The following is an 18,957-nucleotide window of genomic DNA, read 5'->3' as shown; positions in this document are numbered from 1 at the left end:
GACCAAGTCCCGGGCTTGAATAAAAGACCCTTTGCTTTTGCATCGGAAAAGGCTCCCTGGTCGTGGATTATTGGGGACCCCGAACTCTGGGCATAACACACCTTTCCCGTCAGCATCTTGTATAAGGTGACCCCCAAGCTCCAGACGTCAGCTTTGCAGCCATCGTAGTCTTGTCTCTTCAAGAGCTCGGGGGCCATGTAATAGATGGTGCCGCAGAAGGTGCTCAGTTTGTGGCCCTTGGTTTCCTTCCCGAAACCAAAGTCGGCCAGTTTGATGCTCCTGTTGGCATCTAGGAGGATGTTGGCGGGCTTCAGGTCCCGGTGGGCGATGCCCCTGTGGTGGCAGTACTGGAGTGCCGACACCAGCTCCCGGAACGCGGCCCGTGCTTCTCGCTCAGTCAGGGGGCCAGAGGTCTCCAGGTGTTCTCGGAGGTCCCCTCCCCTCACGTACTCCATCACCAGGTAAAACTTGTCCTGGGTGACAATCACCTCAAACAGTGAAGTGATATTTGGGTGGTTTAAGCTCTCAAGACAATGGGCTTCTTGAGGCAACTCAGAACTGCCCTTTCGATCGATGGTTTTGATAACCACCTCGGTGGCAGTTGGCACGTGCAAGGCCAAGCTCACCGTGGCCCACGCTCCCTTCCCTATCGTTCGCAGGAGCACATAATCGCCAACGAAGTGCACCTGGGGAACGGGAGGGGTGGAAACGTGGGAAGAGGAGGTTGCCAATTCAGACATGGTGTTCAAAGAACACAAACAAGATCAAACAATGGCAAAAACAAGCAAAGGAGTCCAAGTCCACAGGTCACCACAAACAGCTTCCTGGGCTATAACGGACGAAATCCTCGGCCCAGGCAGGGCCTTATATAGGAGTGGTTTGCAATTCCATCACAATGGCGCCATCTGAGGTCAGAGCCACAAATGGACCAATCATGGCTGGGGATAAGCCATAGTGCTAGTGGTTTTCTCACTTTTTGGTCTCATGACCTTTATACTCTGGGGAAAAAACAAAAGACACACACTTTTGTTTATGTGGGATATTAGATTGATATTTTATTAAAAAGAAAACGCTATAAGATGCGTGCACGAGGAAAATCTGACTTATTCTCATGCTCCAATTCTCAGTTCAGATATCCCTGATCCATCCATTCCTACCTGCCTCACACAGGCCATCACATTTGTCATCTTCATAGCATGGACCACAGTGGGGCTGAGCCTTCTTTACTGTCTGTCTTTCCCATGAAGGAAAGAGCATGACTATCGTGTTCCCTGAGTCTAGCACAGTGAGTGGCCATAAAATAAGTGTTTCATAAATGTTTGTTCACTGGATTAACAGAAGAGCTTGTGGTAACAACAGAAAATATGGCCAACTCTTTAATCAAAGGGATTCATAAAAACGTTTTAAAAAACAGTTATGTTCAGTCCTCACTCAGCTTTGGGGGCAGATAAGATGGGACAGAGGAGAGCTGAAGTCTGGGTTTCCAGGTGTGTGGTTGCTTTGTGAGACTGAGGAAAAGCCAGCTGGTAGGAGCTTCGCTGTAAAGATTCAAGAAGATGATTCGTCCTTTCACTGGTACTTGCTAAGGATGTAATAAGTTTGGACCTGCAGTAAGGCTGCAAGGTGTTTTTACCTTCTGAATATCCATTTCCAGATGACACAAAAGACTTCTCTGCATTAACGGATGTCTGCAGAGGTACAAAGGGTGGGGTAATATGTTGGGGCAAATTCTACCCTTTATGGAGGCAGAGAGGGAGCAGGCAGGCTTGAGGACACTGGAGGGGCCTCTGGCACATTCTATTTCAAACTCATCTTCTAAGAAAAATCCTTACTTCCCGTCCATTGAGTGTTTTACTTATGATGTTATTCTGGTAATCATTTTCCTTTAACACTTCCCTCCTAAAGTCTCAGCTTTGTATAAAGGGAATCTTTAGAGGGATTATTAGCCTGTGAGCTTCTCCCACTAGAACACTTTAGTTTGTTCATTTTTACCTTACTGCAGTGATGCTCAACTCTTAAACATGATAGTCTCTGTTGCTGAGCCGATTGGGATCCAAATGGGGGATATTTCATCACTTTTAGACAGATGTTTACAAGGTACAGTCAGAGATTACAATAAGCTCAGGAAGGAAAAGAGAAAATTTCAAAGAAAGTTGCCAGTGTTGAGTTAATAATGTCTATTTATAAAATTGTATTAATAGTTACTTAAATAATATCAACAGAATAGAATATTCTCTTAGCATAATGATCTCTTTCAGCAAGGTAAACACAGACTCAAAAATAAGACATTTAATGTAAAACTGTCCAGGGAAAAGTCAAGCTCGAAAAAAAGAGAAAGAAATCATTTTTTCCAATATGCTACATCAATTATAGCCTTTTGATTTTGCCCACATGAGCATATACCTTTTTTATGTTTTTACTTTTTATTTCTTTTTACTTTCTTTTGTTTGCCTGTGTTTTTTGTTCATTGACCCCCTCCTCCCCACACCTCCCCTCTACAGCCTTCACCACATTGTCTGTGTCCATGGGCTATGCATATGTGCATGGAAGTTCTCCGGTTAATCTCTCCCCTCCCAACCCCAACCCCCACCTTCCCTCTGAAATTCATCAGTCTGTTCCATGGTTCGATGTCTCTGGATCTATTTTGTTCATCAGCTTATTTTGTTCATTAGTTTCCACATATGAGCGAGATACTGTGATACTTCTCTTTCTCTGACTGGCTTATTTTGCTTAGCATAATGCTCTCCAGGTCCATCCATGCTGTTGCCAAGGGTAATAGCTCCTTCTTTTTATAGCAGCATAGTATTCCATTGTGTAGATGTACCCCAGGTTTTTTATCCACTCATCTGCTGATGGGCACTTGGGCTGTTTCCAGATCTTAGTTGTTATAAATTGTGCTGCTATGAACATAGGGGTGCATATATTTTTTTCTGATTGGTGTTTCAGGTCTCTTAGGATATGTTCCTAGAAGTGGGATCACTGGATCAAATGGGATTTTGTCTCCAGACAGAGCCCAGCCCTCCACCAACTTGGCCACTTAGACAGTTGAACTACAGCCCATTCGCTGAATTCCACAACCAAGTCCTAAAAGACAGTAAGGGCAGCCCCTTTCTGACTATCCCTGCCCTCCTTGGTCCTCTCGGAGCTGCTGGCCTTGCCTTCTGGCCTCTGAGACCTCTGTGTGGTCTCACTTCTCCCAGGCAAGGACCTGGCCCCTGCTCAGGCAGCCACCTCCTCCCATAGCTGTGGTCAGGCACTGTTCTCTCCCAGGGAGTGCAGTCTTTGCTCCTGCTGCCTCCCATTGTGGGACCTATAAGGAAGGAGATGAAGCTTCAAGGTTAGCAAAGAGATTTAGGTGGGAAGTACAATATGTGTGAGGTGTAAAATAGTAATACTAACATAAGATAAACACAGGGCTCTGTGGGAATACGGGTCAGGGAGCTGATAATGCTGCCACTGGGTCAGAGATAGGTCCAGGACAGTTTTTCTGCTAATCACTTTCTCTAGTTTCTAAGAGAAAAAGTGGTCAGCGAGGCCGGACACTATAACTTGAAAGAGTATTAACAGCAGTATCCAGGTTTTCAGGGAGTTGAGTTGTCTGCCCTGATTGCAGGTCAGTTTTAGAATGTGCTAAAGCAGGTCACCATCCATTTCTTTCATTGTTATAACTGCATGTGTGCAATTGCAGCAATACCTCTGCTGTGTCATTCTCTTTCTAGCTTAACAGACAGATAGTTTTAAAACCTCTGTATAAACCTAGAGTCCAGATACTTTGTTTTTTTAAAAAAATGATCCAAATAATGTGTGTGTGTGTGTGTGTGTGTGTGTGTGTGTGTTTCTTTGCACTGCAGGAGAAAAGGCAGTCATTTTCTTGGCCTATTGAGCACCACTGTGTACCAAACCGACAGAACAGAGTGGTGTCCAATGGTGACTTCTGAGCAGGGCACTCATTATGGCTTAAATTGCAGCTGTCAAGCATGGTTGTTGATTTTGTATAAATGTACTCACCACTCCCTACGTCCTGTGTGCAGCCAGTTTGCTTGCATAGAAGCTGTTTTGTTTTTCTGATGCTATTTCAAGCTGTTGTTAATATTCTTTAATCCAACTATAAATATACCTTTTGATTCTTTTTCATTTTTAGCTTAAAATTTCAAAGAAATGATGCACTTGGTTCACATTTCACAAAATCAGATGGTGGTAGTTGGGGGACTTCTCTTCTTGTGCGTAGTTTAGACTGGATGCAGAGACTATCTTCAAATAGTCCCACAACGGAGAAAGTGTACACATTTATATTATTGGATTATTTAATTCTAAAGCCACTGTATAAACAAGTTTTACCAAAAGCAACATATGTAAAGGCAATGTATACTCTCAGCTATTCTCCCCTTTCTGATTGTCTGTATTCCTCTCATTCCAGGGCTGCCTTCAGTTCTTTCATTCCATGCCCTTGCTTGACCTTCACTTTCATACTCAGCTCCCTTCTAGACTATCATAAAGAGAAACGACCTGAAGGATTCCACCAGAAAGGGACTTAGAGGTCTACCTCTTTCAAGTCATGTGCCTTCTAGAGTAGTCATCTCAGGCCATGTGGAAGAAACTGAAGTGAAATATTTTTGGAGCAATTGGAGATTATCAGCAGCCCCTTAAATCTTAGCTCATTGGCAAAACCTAGTTGTGATTATGACTCTACTTATGACCCTGACCATAAATATTTTTTAAAACATATTGGCCAATGCCTACTTTTTTCTGTTTATTCTTCCTTTTCTGTTGAAGACTGTGAGCTCCTTAAAATCGGGGTTTATGCTTCCTCAATTGTGTATTCATTACAGGGATATCTTATTCAATATGTGTGCTGAATTATAAGCTTCAATAAGACCCTTAACTTCTCTCTCATTCAAAAGTAAAAAAAGGACAAATTATCTAAAATTGTTCTTTAGTTTGCGATGATTTATTTTAGTATAGAGATCAGTAGCGTATTTTCATTATTATTATTTTCTTTTCTGAAAACATCTTTAATATAAATACCTTAAAATTTATTTAATATTTGTTACTTTTCAGGCAATTTGACATAGATGATCAATAGACTATTTATAAGGTAGAATGAAATAGGCCTCCAAGACAACATGAGAGCTATGACCCAACTATAACTCAAATCACTGTGTAAGTAGAGAAACTCCAAAATCTTAAACCATATCAGCCTTATTCTATATAGCTCCCTTCCAGATTATCGATTTCAATCTTCATTTGTAATTTTATTTACAAATAATGTCAGGCTACCTAAGAAGGACAAGAATAGTATTATCATATACCCTTCACCTAGTTTCCCCTGTTATTAATACTTAACATCGGCTTTGTCATCCTCTCTCTCTCTTCTCTCCCTCCCTCCCTCCCTCCTTTCCTCTCTCTTGCATTCTCTTTCCTGCTCCTTATCCCTTTCTAGATAGATGAAAGATACATAGCTATCAAGATAGTTTTGTGTGTCCTATCTCACAAATTCACATTCTAGTGGGTGAAGAAAGATAATTAAAGACATTAAACTAACAAGAAAAGATCATTCCAGACAGCTATAAATGATTTAGAGCAAATATATTGAGTGACACGTTAAGGTGTGTGTATGTCAAACATATCTCTTGTTGACAAATATATCTCTAGAAATACACACATCTCCTTTCTTAGTGGATGTGATACTGTATGAACAACAGCCTGGTTTGAACCAATCATATTGAACTGGCATTTCCTTTGGAGGCACTCTCAATCTTTCTTCAGCCTATTGAGCCTCATTGTGTACCTATACATTAGAATAGAGTAATGCTGATGGTTATTCCTTGAGAAGGTAATTCATCACGGTTAAGTTTTAGAAGCCAACAAAGTATATTAAACTTTTTGAATCATTGAGAATAAATTGCAGACATGTTGACTCTTTACCCCTAAATAGTTCAGTGTATGGTCATAAAGAATATTCCCTTTCTCACTCATAGAATGATTATTCATATTATAAAAATACCATTGCTACTATTACCTAACATATAGACCGAATTCATTGACAAACAGTCTTATAATGTCCTTTACAGCAAAAGGAAGAAAGAAAGAAAGAAAGAAAGAAAGAAAGAAAGAAAGAAAGAAAGAAAGAAAGAAAGAGAAAGAAAGAAAGAAAGAAAGAAAGGAAGAAAGAAAGAAAGAAAGAAAGAAAGAAAGAAAGAAAGAAAGGAAGAAGGAAAGAAAGGAAGAAGGAAAGGAAGAAAGATAGAAAAACTGCACGCTAATGATTATTTTTATTTTACTTGGAACACTAGAACAGAAGGTCTATGGATATTTTATTTTTACATTGTTTTTCAGATACTTTAAACATATTAAATTATTTTTTAAAAAGAAGTACATATGCTAAATTTTGACACATTGCACCCCACAAGCTCATAATATGTGCAGCCTGCTGGATTCATTTTCATGTGGAACTTAAGGTTTGTCCTGCTCCCTCTATTGAATTAAAAGTATCACATCCACTTAGCAGTTCTAGTAGTAATGAGGAAGTACGATAGCACTGTTCTGGATAAGATAAGAGGTGAATCAACTGTGATCATTCATAGTGACTTATCTATGAGTATTGCAAAATCCATAGAAATAAATCCAGAAGCTGAAACTAATGAAACACTTCTGTTATCGGTGGAAGGGGAGTCCTTGGGGTGCCATGAGAAAAGGAATTTCTTGAGGCCCCCACAGGAGGATGGGGTTTCATGGAAAGCTTTACTGATGATGTAAAATTAAGGGGGTTCTGCTCCCAGGTCCCATCTCTGTCCATCCCACCATGGAAGAAGTCCAATCTTGTCTTCAGCAGGGACAGAGTCAAAGCAGCTGCTCATCCTTTCTGCCTCATATTAAAGTCCAGTCCAATCCAGCCTCTGGCTAGCTTAGCTTGTTCCCAGCCGCAGTCCATTGTGTGTGGGGTTCACACAGCCTTGGGCCATGAGGCTACTTAAGGCCACATTGCTATGGAGAGAGAAAGGGCAAGTGCACAGATCAGTGTGGGTCACAGAACAAGGGAGAGCAAGAGTGAACAAGAGCAAGCGAGAGAGAAAGCCCCTTTGGCCATTTTAACCACAGCTTTTGCCCACTTCTGAGGGGGTCCAACCCCTAGTCAGTCCATTGTAACCCAGGCTAGACTGACAGGCAAGCACTTCCCCTGCATCACTGGGACTTCTACTGCCCATGTGCCTATTTCCCCTTTTGTTCTGTCCCTTCCCACAGTGATCTGCAAGGAATGGGCCAGGGGTTCCCTGGGGAGCATAAAGCTGTAGCTTTCTGGCGAAGCTGCCCAGATGACCATGATTATAATGCTTGTCCTCCTCTTTGCTCTCTTCCTATTATCAATATTAACTAACTAATTATAATGATAACACTGCACCTAGTCATAATCAAATATGCATCATACATTTCTTGATTGACTTTGTAAAACTCAGACATGATAACTTGGAAATTGAAAAACAGTTTATGTCAAAAATAGTTTCTGTTTAAAATTTTAAAAAATAAAGATTACACTTACCTTTTAATTTTGGTGTCTTATATAAGTTTCTATGAAAAAGTGGTTCTGTTTATAATGACATTCTAAAATAATTTAACTATGTCTGTGCTCTCCACATGTTTTCTGGTCATACATCCAAAGTTTAAAAAATTGTTATATTCCCTAATGTGTCTATGCTAGCTTACTTATATAACAAATATCTACTAGTGTACTCATATTTTATATTCATTATGAAACTAATCCCTCCCCCCCCCCAAAATGCCAAAAAATATCCTAAAGAATGATGTAAAAATAAATATAAATAAAAATTCTAACAAGTTCTGTCTTGACTTCATTGGATCATCTTGTATACCCGCTTGAGGTTCTTGTCCCATGATTTTCAGTACTTCCAGTATGAGCTACTTTCTGCTTTGTTACCTGTTTCAGGTTATTGATTTATGGTGATGACTACTCTTATACTATACAGAGACTTGTTTAAAGGGCTTTTTTTTTTTGAGACATGCTCATTCATTTTCATATACACCTACACAAAGGTCAGTTTTCTTGGGGAGTGTTCCTTCATTCCATATTTGTTTGTAAATATTTATGCCCCATTGCATGACTGTTACATTTTTACTTGTCATAAAATTTTAGATAAGAAGCTTCAGGAAACATTTGTGTTAGTGATAAGGAATGATGAATCAAAGAGGTGACTGAACAGAAAACGATTTTTACCACAAGCATTACCACCTACCACCTGCTCCTAGAAAATGATTTCACACATTGAGAAGATAAAGGAAACTCCAGAAAGAGCATTTTTCTAAATTAGCTGTAATTTCATGTGATAAGGAAATAAGAAAGACACAGCTGAAGCCTACTTATGTGTCTGTCGAACATTTGCACAATTGTTTCAGCCCTAGCAATCATAAGGTAACTAAGATATTAGATCTCGGAGGCCAGGGCTCGTGTTGTTCATTCTTTTTTTTTCTTAATATGTTTTATTGATTTTTTACTGAGAGGAAGGGAGAGGAATAGAGAGTCAGAAACATCAATGAGAGAGAAACACCGATCAGCTGCCTCCTGCACACCTCCTACTGGGGATATGCCCGCAACCAACGTACATGACCTTGACCAGAATCAAACCTGGAGCCCTTTGGTCCACAGGCTGACACTCTATCCACTGAGCCAAACCGGTCAGGGCAGTGTTGTTCATTCTTATGTGTCCTAATGTGCTTTTTCAGAAACCGGACCTCAACTGTGTGTTGAATGTATGTTAGTGGATTAATGAATGAATGAGAATTTATACCTTTTCCCCAGATGCAGTACAAGTAATTTTGGTTATGACTAGCAACCTGAATTGCTTAGTACATATAAACTACCAAAAGTTCTGTACGCTCTTGGAAGTCTCAGTTTTCATGGTGCTAAATCTTCACTCCATTATATATAGTTTCATATATTTGTACTGCCCTCAAACTCTATGTTAATAGAAACTCAATTATTACAGTCTGACTTCTGACATTTTTAAACAGTTTTGTCCATGGGGTGCTGTATTATGGTTTTGTTCCCATTTTTCCTACATTAGGTATATTGACCTTCCTGCATATGTGGTTATGATTTTCATTAAATTGGCAACATTTTCATATATTATTTCTTTACATATTTTTTTTTCTGATTGCTCCCTTAATCCCCCCTTGACCCCCCCTTCCCCCCCCCCGCCAACACACACACACAATTCAGGGAATCCAATTACATCCTATATAATAAAAGCCTAATATGCTAAGTGTCAGGATAACTGGTTGGCTGTTCAAACAATCAAAGAGTAATATGCTAATGTTGTTAAGGCCATTCAACTGATTGCTATGACATACACTGACCACCAGGGGGCAGACAGTCAACCAGTCATTATGATGTGCACTGACCACCAGGGGGTAGATGCTCTGACCAGTAGCTTAGCTTGCTGCTGGGGTCTTGACAATCAGGACTGAGCAAGAGGGGCTAGACACACCCTGGAGACCTCCTGCATTCCCTCCCTGGCTGGCCAACCTCACACATCTCTCCCTGGCCTCAGTAGTGTACTGGTGGTGTCCCTCGGCCTGGCCTGCACCATCTCCCAATCTGGGACTCCTCAGGGGATGTTGGAGAGCCAGTTTCAGCCAGATCCCACAGGGGTAGTGCCGCCCAGCCAGAAGCCAGGCTCAGGGCTGGTGAGTGCAGCGGCGGTGGCAGGAGCCTCTCCTGCCTCCGTAGCAGCACTAAAAATGTCCAACTGACGGCTTAGGGAATGGGCCTAAGCCATCAGTCAGACATCCCCCTAGGGCTCCCAGACTGTGAGAGGGCGCAGGCTGGGCGGACTGAGGGACCTCCCCTACCCCGGCCGCCCCCCCGACCCCCAGCACACGAATTTCATGCACTGGGCCTCTAGTATATACTTATAGTAGGCCATTTGACATTGTCCCACAACTAACTGAGGCTCTTTTCATTGTTTTCCTATCTTTTTTATCCATGTGTTTTATTTGAGATAGTTTCTATTGCTAAGTCTTTAAACGCTCTAATCTACTCTTCCGTCTGATCTAATCTGCTGTCAATCCCATCCACTGTATTTTCTATCCTGGATAATATAATTTTTATCTCTAGCAGTGAAACTTGGGTCTTTTTTCATATCTTCACTATCTAAACTCAAGACTCAAATCTATACATTGAAAAGGCACATTTGGACTAGGAAATATTGGCCTAGAATGATGAGAACAAACAGAGCTCTGTTTGCAGCAATGGCAGAGCAGATGACTTGGGCCTGCTCTCTCATTGAAAACAACCAAAAAAGCTGGAGAAATTACACAGGAGTGGGCAAAAGTAGGTTTACAGTTGTGAGTATGGGAAATGTTTATTACTGTACTGTTTATTAATTATTATATTATTTATTATTATTATTAACCTACTTTCGCCCACCCCTGTATATCTGTTTGAAACTATCAGAAAGCAATGCGTAAGGATTTAATGGGGTTAAAATCTGTGATGAGGCTGCCCACATGGGGGCAGCTTTACACAGGCTGTCAGAGCCTATTAGAGAGCACTCAGGGGGAGGAAGGGTGTGAGTCCCAAGAGTCCATAGGAAAGAAGAGATGAGTTTGGCATTTGAAACCGCCTCTGCCAATTCTGAAAGTAGAGGCCAAGAGGTCTAGACCCTAAAAACAGTTTTTAACAGACGCATGGGGCTGAAGGGACAAAAATTAGAGTTGAAGGATGCAAGGAAAAATTATACACCTCAGGTTTTAATTTGAAATGCGAAACAGTTCATCCAGATTCCAATGATCTCAATTCTGTTTGGATTAAAGGGACTACAAGTGACTAATGTCTACCTGCCTGGCAGAAGCAAAAGTAAGTTATCTAGGAGAACAACATCGTCCAGAGCTTTGAACTGTCTACAGTTGGTCAAGGGTGATTCTGCGGCTCAGTTGAAAATAACCGGACTTGCCAGGAGACAAGATCTGGACAAAAGCCAAGAGAAATGGCCATGGAAACAGGTCTGTACGGGATCTGAGGCTCTCAGCCAGGGGTCAGCAAAACATGGCCCACAGGCCAAATCCAGCCCTCCACCTGTTTTTGTAAATCAAGGCTCATAGAGCCACAGCCACACTCATCCTTGTGTGTGTGTGTGTGTGTGGCTGCTTTTGTACCGTTAAGAGCATAGTAATAATGTAGGCTAAATAAATATTATCTGTTATAATCAGATAAAGTCCTATCCATGCTTCTATCTAAAGTCCTTTTCTAAGTTAATACCTAATGAATAAAATAAAATGTTAAAAATTGCTAGGAAAGTGACCATATACAGATTTGTGGAACATGGAAAAGATCTCTGAGCTCCAAAGCCTGAAGTATTTACTGTCTGGCCCTTTACAGAAAAAGTTTATTACCCCCCCAATCTAAGCAGCTACTTCAATAATAGTGGAATAGTAAACAGAGGATCAATATAGCCAACAATTGGAAAAGATAATAAAATAGATAAAAGCTAATGAGGCTCATGAAGAGAGGGACAGGGACTGAGGCGAAGGTACAACTAACCAGTCTGAGGAATTGAAGGGGGACATTAACATAAATTCTGCATAAATGAAAAAATAAAGAGCACTTAACAAACAAATTATGCTAATAAACTTAAAAATTTATGTTTATTGGAAAAACTATCTTTGCTGTTAAAAGTCTTACAGATGTCCCTGGTCTCCCCCCCCCCCCCCCCCCCCCGTCCCCCCAATTGGCCCTCTCCATCCCACTCATCTGAAAAATTCTTAGGGCAAACACGAACTTACCAAAAGTGACAGACACTAGCTGGTTTGGCTCAGTGGATAGAGCATCGACCTGTGGACTGAAGGGTCCCGGGTTTGATTCTGGTCAAGGGCACATGCCTGGGTTGTGGACTGGATCCCCAAGTAGGGGATGTGCAGGAGGCAGCCAATCAATGATTCTCTCTCATTATTGATGTTTTTATCTCTCTCTCTCTCCTCTCTCTTCCTCTCTGAAATCAATAAAAGTATATTTAAAAATAGAAAGAAGAGTAAATAGTCCTCTATTAAAGAAATTGAATTTCATAATTCCCACAAGGAAAACAAGAGGTAAATTCATTCTAAAGTTCAAGGAAGAAGTAACACCAATTACAAAAAAACCTTTTAGAGAATAAAAAAGGGTAATCTGGCCTCACCTGAGCAGGGTGAGGAGGGAATCCATGACAGTCCTAACCCAGTGTGGGGCATCAGAGCCCATGGGAGGTGATGAGGCTGCCCACATGGGGGGAGCCTTACATAGGCTGTCAGAGCCCAGAGATAGAGAGAGAGAGAGAGAGTCCCCAGTGTCCATGTGGAGGGACAGCCTTGTAGAGTATTATGAACCCAGGTAAATGAGGGAAGGGGTCCTGATGGCTGTATGCTGGCACCGGAGTCAGAGCCTGAGAAAGGGGAAGAAAGCCAGCTGTGGGTTGTGACAGCCTGGGTAAGGAGGGCATCCATGCAGGGGGGTGGCCTTGCGTGGGGTGGCAGAACCCAAGAAGGGAGAGGCGATGTCTGGGTGGGTAAGAGGGGAGCAGTGGAGATGAGAGGTTAATTACATATGGGAGACTGAAAATAGGTAGGTTTCTCATTGTCTGAGAAGAAAGTTCCAAATACAGAAAGGGTGAAGACTAGAATGAGCCCTGTGGTTTTGGATTGGAGTTTTATGTGCATAACTATATTTCCTATGTTTGTCCACGCCACCCCCTGCTGGTCAGCACACATCAGAGCGAGCAATCGAGCTCCCGGTCTTCTGGTTGAACTCCTGAGGGGACACTTTGCATATTAGCCTCTTTTATATATAGATTTCACAAATGTTAAATAAGTGGAATCATTCAGCATGTATACTTTTGAAACTGGCTTTTTTCATTTGGCATAGTTTCCTTAAGGTTCCGCCAAGATGTATGTATCAACAGTTTGTTCCTTTTTCATTGCTGAGAAGTATCCCATGGTGTGGACATACCATAGTTTGTTTAACCTCAGTCACCCATTAAAAGAAATCTAGGCCGTTGACAGTTTGTGGCTATTAAGAATAAACTGGCCGAAACCGGTTTGGCTCAGTGGATAGAGCGTTGGCCTGCGGACTGAAAGGTCCCAGGTTCGATTCCGGTCAAGGGCATGTACCTGGGTTGCGAGCACATCCCCAGTAGGAGATGTGCAGGGGGCAGCTGATCAATGTTTCTAACTCTCTATCTCTCTCCCTTTCTCTCTGTAAAAAATCAATAAAATATATTTAAAAAAAAAAAAAAGAATAAACTGCTATAAACATTCATGTACAAGTTATCTTTCCTTTTTCCTTTCTCTCTGGGCATTCACCAATCTTGATGAGTCAAACCTCCTAAATATCTCTTGAACCTGCCCCACCATCATCTGCCATCTGGATTACTTGTCACTTAAAATATATATGTTGGAGAGAGGCGAAGGGAGGGAGGGAGGGAGAGAGAGAGAGAGAGAGAGAGAGAGAGAGAGAGAGAGAGGAAGAAAAGAAAGAAAGAAAGAAAGAAAGAAAGAAAGAAAGAAAGAAAGAAAGAAAGAAAGAAAGAAAGAAAGAAAGGAAGGAAGGAAGGAAGGAAGGAAGATGAAAGAAAGAAAGAAAGAAAGAAAGAAAGAAAGAAAGAAAGAAAGAAAGAAAGAAAGAAAGAAAGAAAGAAGGAAGGAAAGAAAGAAAGACTAATGTGAGAGAGAAACATTGATTGATTGCCTCCCATATGAACCATAACAGGTGACTGAACCAGCAACCTAGGTGTGTGTCCTGACCAGGGATCCACCTGGCAGCCTTTCAGTGCATAGGACGACACTCCAACCAACTGAGCCACACACACCAGCCTGGGCTACTTGTCATTTCTCTGGCTGAATCCAATCTAGGGTGATTTTTTTAAAGCTTTTGATCCTGTTACTCTCCAGTTTCATACTTATGACTAGCTTCTCAATGTCTTGGGGATTACGTCTCAAATCGCACTTCTCTGCTCGCCCCTCCAACCTCATTTCTCTTCACCAGTTTTCACCAGACATCCTCGCACATCTTTCAGTGTCTGCATGGCAGATGGAGGAAAGAGCAGGAGTGAAGGCAGAGAATAGGGTGAGTGCATGGCAGATGCCAGCAAGGGTAAAATCGCTGGGACTGGTGGGAGAGCGCATGCAGAGTTCACTAGGCTAGTGCTCTGCATTAGGCTTAGTGATTGCGTGGTAGGTTTCAAACACAATAACTTGCAGCACAGCATTGATTGGCGCTACAGTAGAATTAATTCCTCTGGTGTGTGTTAAATCTCCTTATTTCCTCTTGGTTTGAACCTGACTCAACACACAACAACAGCAAGACCATGGAGTAAATTAAGTGTGCAAGTTAACTGGTTTCTGGAACTTGGATCATGTCAGGAGACTCAGGAAAGAAATGATCTTGCTATTTTGAAAAGAGCAGGAGTTTAAATGACAGGGATATTGAAAGCTAAAAGAACAGAAAGTGATCACTAATGCTTGGGGGGAAAGAACTGGTCTGAATGAGGCAGACCCAAATTATTTACCATTTGCCAGCGTCCCACGCACCCCAGGACCCAACAAAATTTAGCCTTTGGGTGGGGTCAAGCCCTGCCCCCAAGGCAGGAAATGTTCCCAGGGATGTCCCTCTGACCTGCAGCCAGGCTGCTGGACTCGCAGGGAGCCGATGCTGGGAGTGCTGGTCTTGTTCCCTAGGCTGTTCTACAGCCTGACGAAGGCCAGCAGCTCCACTAGTTGAGTGAGGAATTGCTTCACCTTAACCTTTCAGCCTGGAGAGGTGCAAGGTGTTGTTCCTCCTCTACCCTTGGCTCCCACCCTCCCAACTCGCCCACCCCTGCATCTCCCAGGAGGGATGCTGCCTCAGCAGAGGTGAGACCAGGCTCTCTGCTTCCCTGAGCTGAACTCCACAGGGATGGGAGCCGCGCAGCTGCCCAGCCATGGTCTCCCAAGGGCTCAACAGCTCCAAGGAAACGCATTGCTTCACTGGCAAGTGATTGTTTCTGCTCTTTGATGAAACCTGTGCCAATGCCTCCTTCCATTAAGACAAACAATTTTGATTGACGGGTGCCCATCATTTTAGAAGGCTTTCCCTCCCCCCATGCAGTTTTTCATGTTCCTCATCAAGTAATTTCCATTATTGAATGCTAACAGAGAAAACAGGATTGCAGAAACAGTCACAAAAAGTAGTGATGGCATAAATTATAGTGAAAAAGACTGTGAAGACAGAGGGGTCTGTCCCAATTGTCTGAGTCACTGAAAACCAAACACCGAGGCTTACCTCCAGGGTTAATGGAGACCTGAATCATGGAACCAAAGAGCCATGTTCAGGAAACCAATTTAACCTCTAGGGCTCTCACTTCCCACTCTCCAGTCACAGTCTAACCAGAGCAAGTCTACATCCAATAGTCTAGGTAATAGTGCAGTGGGTGTACATGCGTATACCGTAAGTGAGTGCAAGAAACATCACTTTGCTTTTCTAAATCAAGCAACACTTACCTCTGAGTCCCACTTCCCCAAGTGCTGAGGCACTGAGTCCTTTTTAGCTCCTTTAGCTGCTGCTGTTTTAACACTTGGAGCTGCCCAGGAGCTTCCAAGCATCTCAAGAAACTACAAAGTCCAGCAACTGCAGAGCTTGGGGAAGACCTTGGAGCTTCAGGCCATGCCTGAGACATTCACACAGGGGTTAGTGCCCACGCTGCCCAGGCACATTCGAAGGCAGGAAGCGCCTTTTCTGAGATTCACCGAGTCCCAAGGCAGCACAATTTGTGTTCCATGTCCCCAGCAGCTACCTGCCATCCAAGAGGCTCCTTGCCATTGCTCTGGGCCCACTTGGAAGAGGGGATGCAGGGCCCTGGCACCCTTTGAACCAGGAAGTTCAAAGGCCTATCGTCTTAGATCTGGCCATATTGGCCTCCTCAATGCCCTTGGCCTCAGTGGCTCTCTTCTCCACTTTATCCTCCCCCTCAATGAACTGAGTCTCCCAAACAAAAGCCTGCATGCGACGTAGTGTCACAGGAACTTGGCAACTTGTGTTTTATTCCAAGAACTACAAAGGCTATTCTTGTAAGAGCTTTCTTCAGTCTTTTAAAAAAATTAATTATGCAATAAAATGAGTCTACCAAAATTGCGCTGTACTGAGATAGTCTCTCAGGTTACTCTCTATATAGCTTATGTGCCAATTTACTGCTCAGTGAAAATGAACATTTAACTTCTTTCCTTTTTTGGGGCGGGGGGATGGGCTCAGCCCACACCTCTTGTCCCTCCAGCAGTTTCTGTGACTTTCCTTGGTCCTGCAAGGAATAGACGAGGTTGCCACACAACAGAAGGGGGCAAAGTCAAGATCCTCCATGGCGGGGGCCCGGGGTCTGGCCACATCAGTCAGCACCACATCTGCCACATGTTCTAGAGTCGGAATGTTGAAGTCTACAGTCTGGAGTGGGCCTCTGTGATCTCAGGTCACAACTCAGGGGACTGGAGACAGGGAGCAGTCCCTCCCCACTTTGTCCCCTCCTCCTCAGAGGAGTAGTGAACCCATGCCCTGGCTGCACTAGGCTGAGGGAGGGTGTCACCTGACCTCTCCCATGTCCCGAGCCCTGCAGTGCCACAAGGTAAATGTACACAGGAGTCTAATCCCTGCACAGCTGCTGACCACACACATCCCTTGCCCCTTCTTGGCCTCAGTTTCCTTAAATTTTAAAACGAGAACACATAAAAGCATCCTATCTCATAGGATTATTCTGAGGATTAAATCACTTAGTATCCATACCCTGATCTTCCCACCCAAACCTGTGTTCCCTTCATCTCCAGCAGTCCTCTCTCCCTCAGGTATCAGCAGTCCCGAACCTAATTTCTTTTCATTGAAATCTTAGAAACCATTGATCTGGGTTCAGATGAGCTGAACAGGAGAAAGATGAGTATAAAATTAAGTGCACCAATGTTCCTGAAAAATATGACTGAGTTCATACATACAGAGGGATGCTGAAGACTTTAAATAATCATTATTAAGGAATTCTGCACATTCCTGTGTATGGATGTCATTAGTATTTTGGTCATTGCAAGTCACATATGCTGAAAGAAGAAAGCTTAGAAAATGCTAAAAACTACAAAGTAACTAAAAAATCCAAGAGGTGTTCGTAAATAGCCACTGCAAACATTCCAGTGTATGTTTTTAGTTCTTTCTCTAACAGATTTTTAACATTTTATCACAAAATACATATGTGTATTTTTTAAATTCAAGTAAAGTGTTATAAATTTGATGGCGAAAAATAGCCCTAACCTTTCTCATGTAATGCCCAACATTAGAGGTAATCCCTTTTTCACTTTTCTAGCTATTTCTTTTAGTATTTACTGCCATGTGTCTCAAGATCATGTTGATTCTACTAGTTCTCGATTTTCAGTCATAGATATTTTCTATTTATCTCCACCAAGGAAGATGAAAATTAGCTCCCTCTCTCTCTCAGTTCCCCCTGCCATTGCTGTTCCTCTTTCTTATTTTTTAAAAATCTTTATTGTTGAATGTATGACATATGTCCCCCTTTTTCTCCCATTGACCTGTTCCTCTTTAGAAGCATTCACACTCACAGGTGAGTATAATGTGATGGCATAGTTGGGTTGTGTTTCCATTCTTAAGTTTTTTCTGGGTAGTAGTCATTGTTTTTCTGTTTGTTTAGCTTTCCACGTGCTTATTCATGTACTGATTCATCAGCCAGAGTGTCAGCCAGAGCTGTCAACCCCCCTTCAGTGTGTTCGGACAGCCCAGGCCTTCTCCGCTGTTTTCCCCATGAAGTCCACACTCGTCCACTCTCCCGGGGTCTCGCTCCCTCTTGCTCCAGTCTGGATCGGCCTCTCTTTAACCTGCAACACAGCTGTCAATGTTGGACAACACTGCTTTCTTCATTCGGTAATTTCCTCTACTTCCCTTCTGTGTTAGAACCCTGTTTCCTCTCTTATTTGCTCTTTTTTAAAATGGAACACATCCTTCAGAGCCTTCCTGGTAACGGGTGCAAAGAGGCAAAGTTTTTCTGTCCTTCTGTATCTGAGAATGTCTTTTTCTTCCCTCCTCTCACAATCGACTGTTTAACTGGATAGAGGATTCTGAGTTGAATATCATTGTCCTTAAATGTTCAATTTTCTCTTTGTACCTGGTTTTCTGAAATCTGATGATGATGTGTATTGCTCTGGATTTTACTCCATACCATTGTGCTGGACACCTTTGATCTGGAGACCTTGTGTCCTTCAGTTATGTAAATTTATTTTTTATTTCCTTATCCTCTTAATTCTTTTAAAAAATATATTTTTTTTATTGATTTCAGAGAGGAAGGAAGAGAGAGGGAGAGAGAGATAGAAACATCAATGATGAGAGAGAAGCATTGATTGGCTGCCTCCTGCAAGCCCCCCACTGGGGATCAAGCCCACAACTCGGGCATGTGCCCTTGACCAGAATCGAACCTGGCACCTTCAGTTCGCAGGCCAACGCTCTATCCACTGAGCCAAACTGGATAGGGCTTCCACTTAATTCCTTTTAAGAATTCCTATTAATTGGCTGTTTGATCTCTCTTTTTTTAAAAGAATATGTTTTTATTGATTTCATAGGGAAGGAAAGAGAGATAGAAACATCAATGATAAGAGTCATTGATCAGCTGCCTCCTGCATGCCCCCTACTGGGGATCAAGCCCTAAGCAAGGCATGTACCCTGACTGGGAATTGAACCAATGACCTCTTGATTCATGGGTTGACCATCAACCACTGACCCACACCAGCTGGGCTCTTTGATCTCTTTATTCTTGAATTCTCTCATCTTTTCTCTCCTGTTTTGTTTTTTAATCTGTCTTTTTATGCTATTTCTGAGAACATATCTCAAATTTATCTCTTAACTCATCTAGTAACTTTTTTATTCAGATCAGGGGCTCCTTTTTATTATCTGATTATTTCTTT

The sequence above is a fragment of the Myotis yumanensis genome, unplaced genomic scaffold (genome assembly GCF_028538775.1).
Source record: "Myotis yumanensis isolate MYYU_CA2020_CCGP unplaced genomic scaffold, mMyoYum1.0.hap1 SCAF_3, whole genome shotgun sequence".
NCBI lineage: Eukaryota > Metazoa > Chordata > Mammalia > Chiroptera > Vespertilionidae > Myotis > Myotis yumanensis.
The sequence above is the reverse complement of the archived record's forward strand: the minus strand, read 5'-3'. Positions refer to the sequence as shown.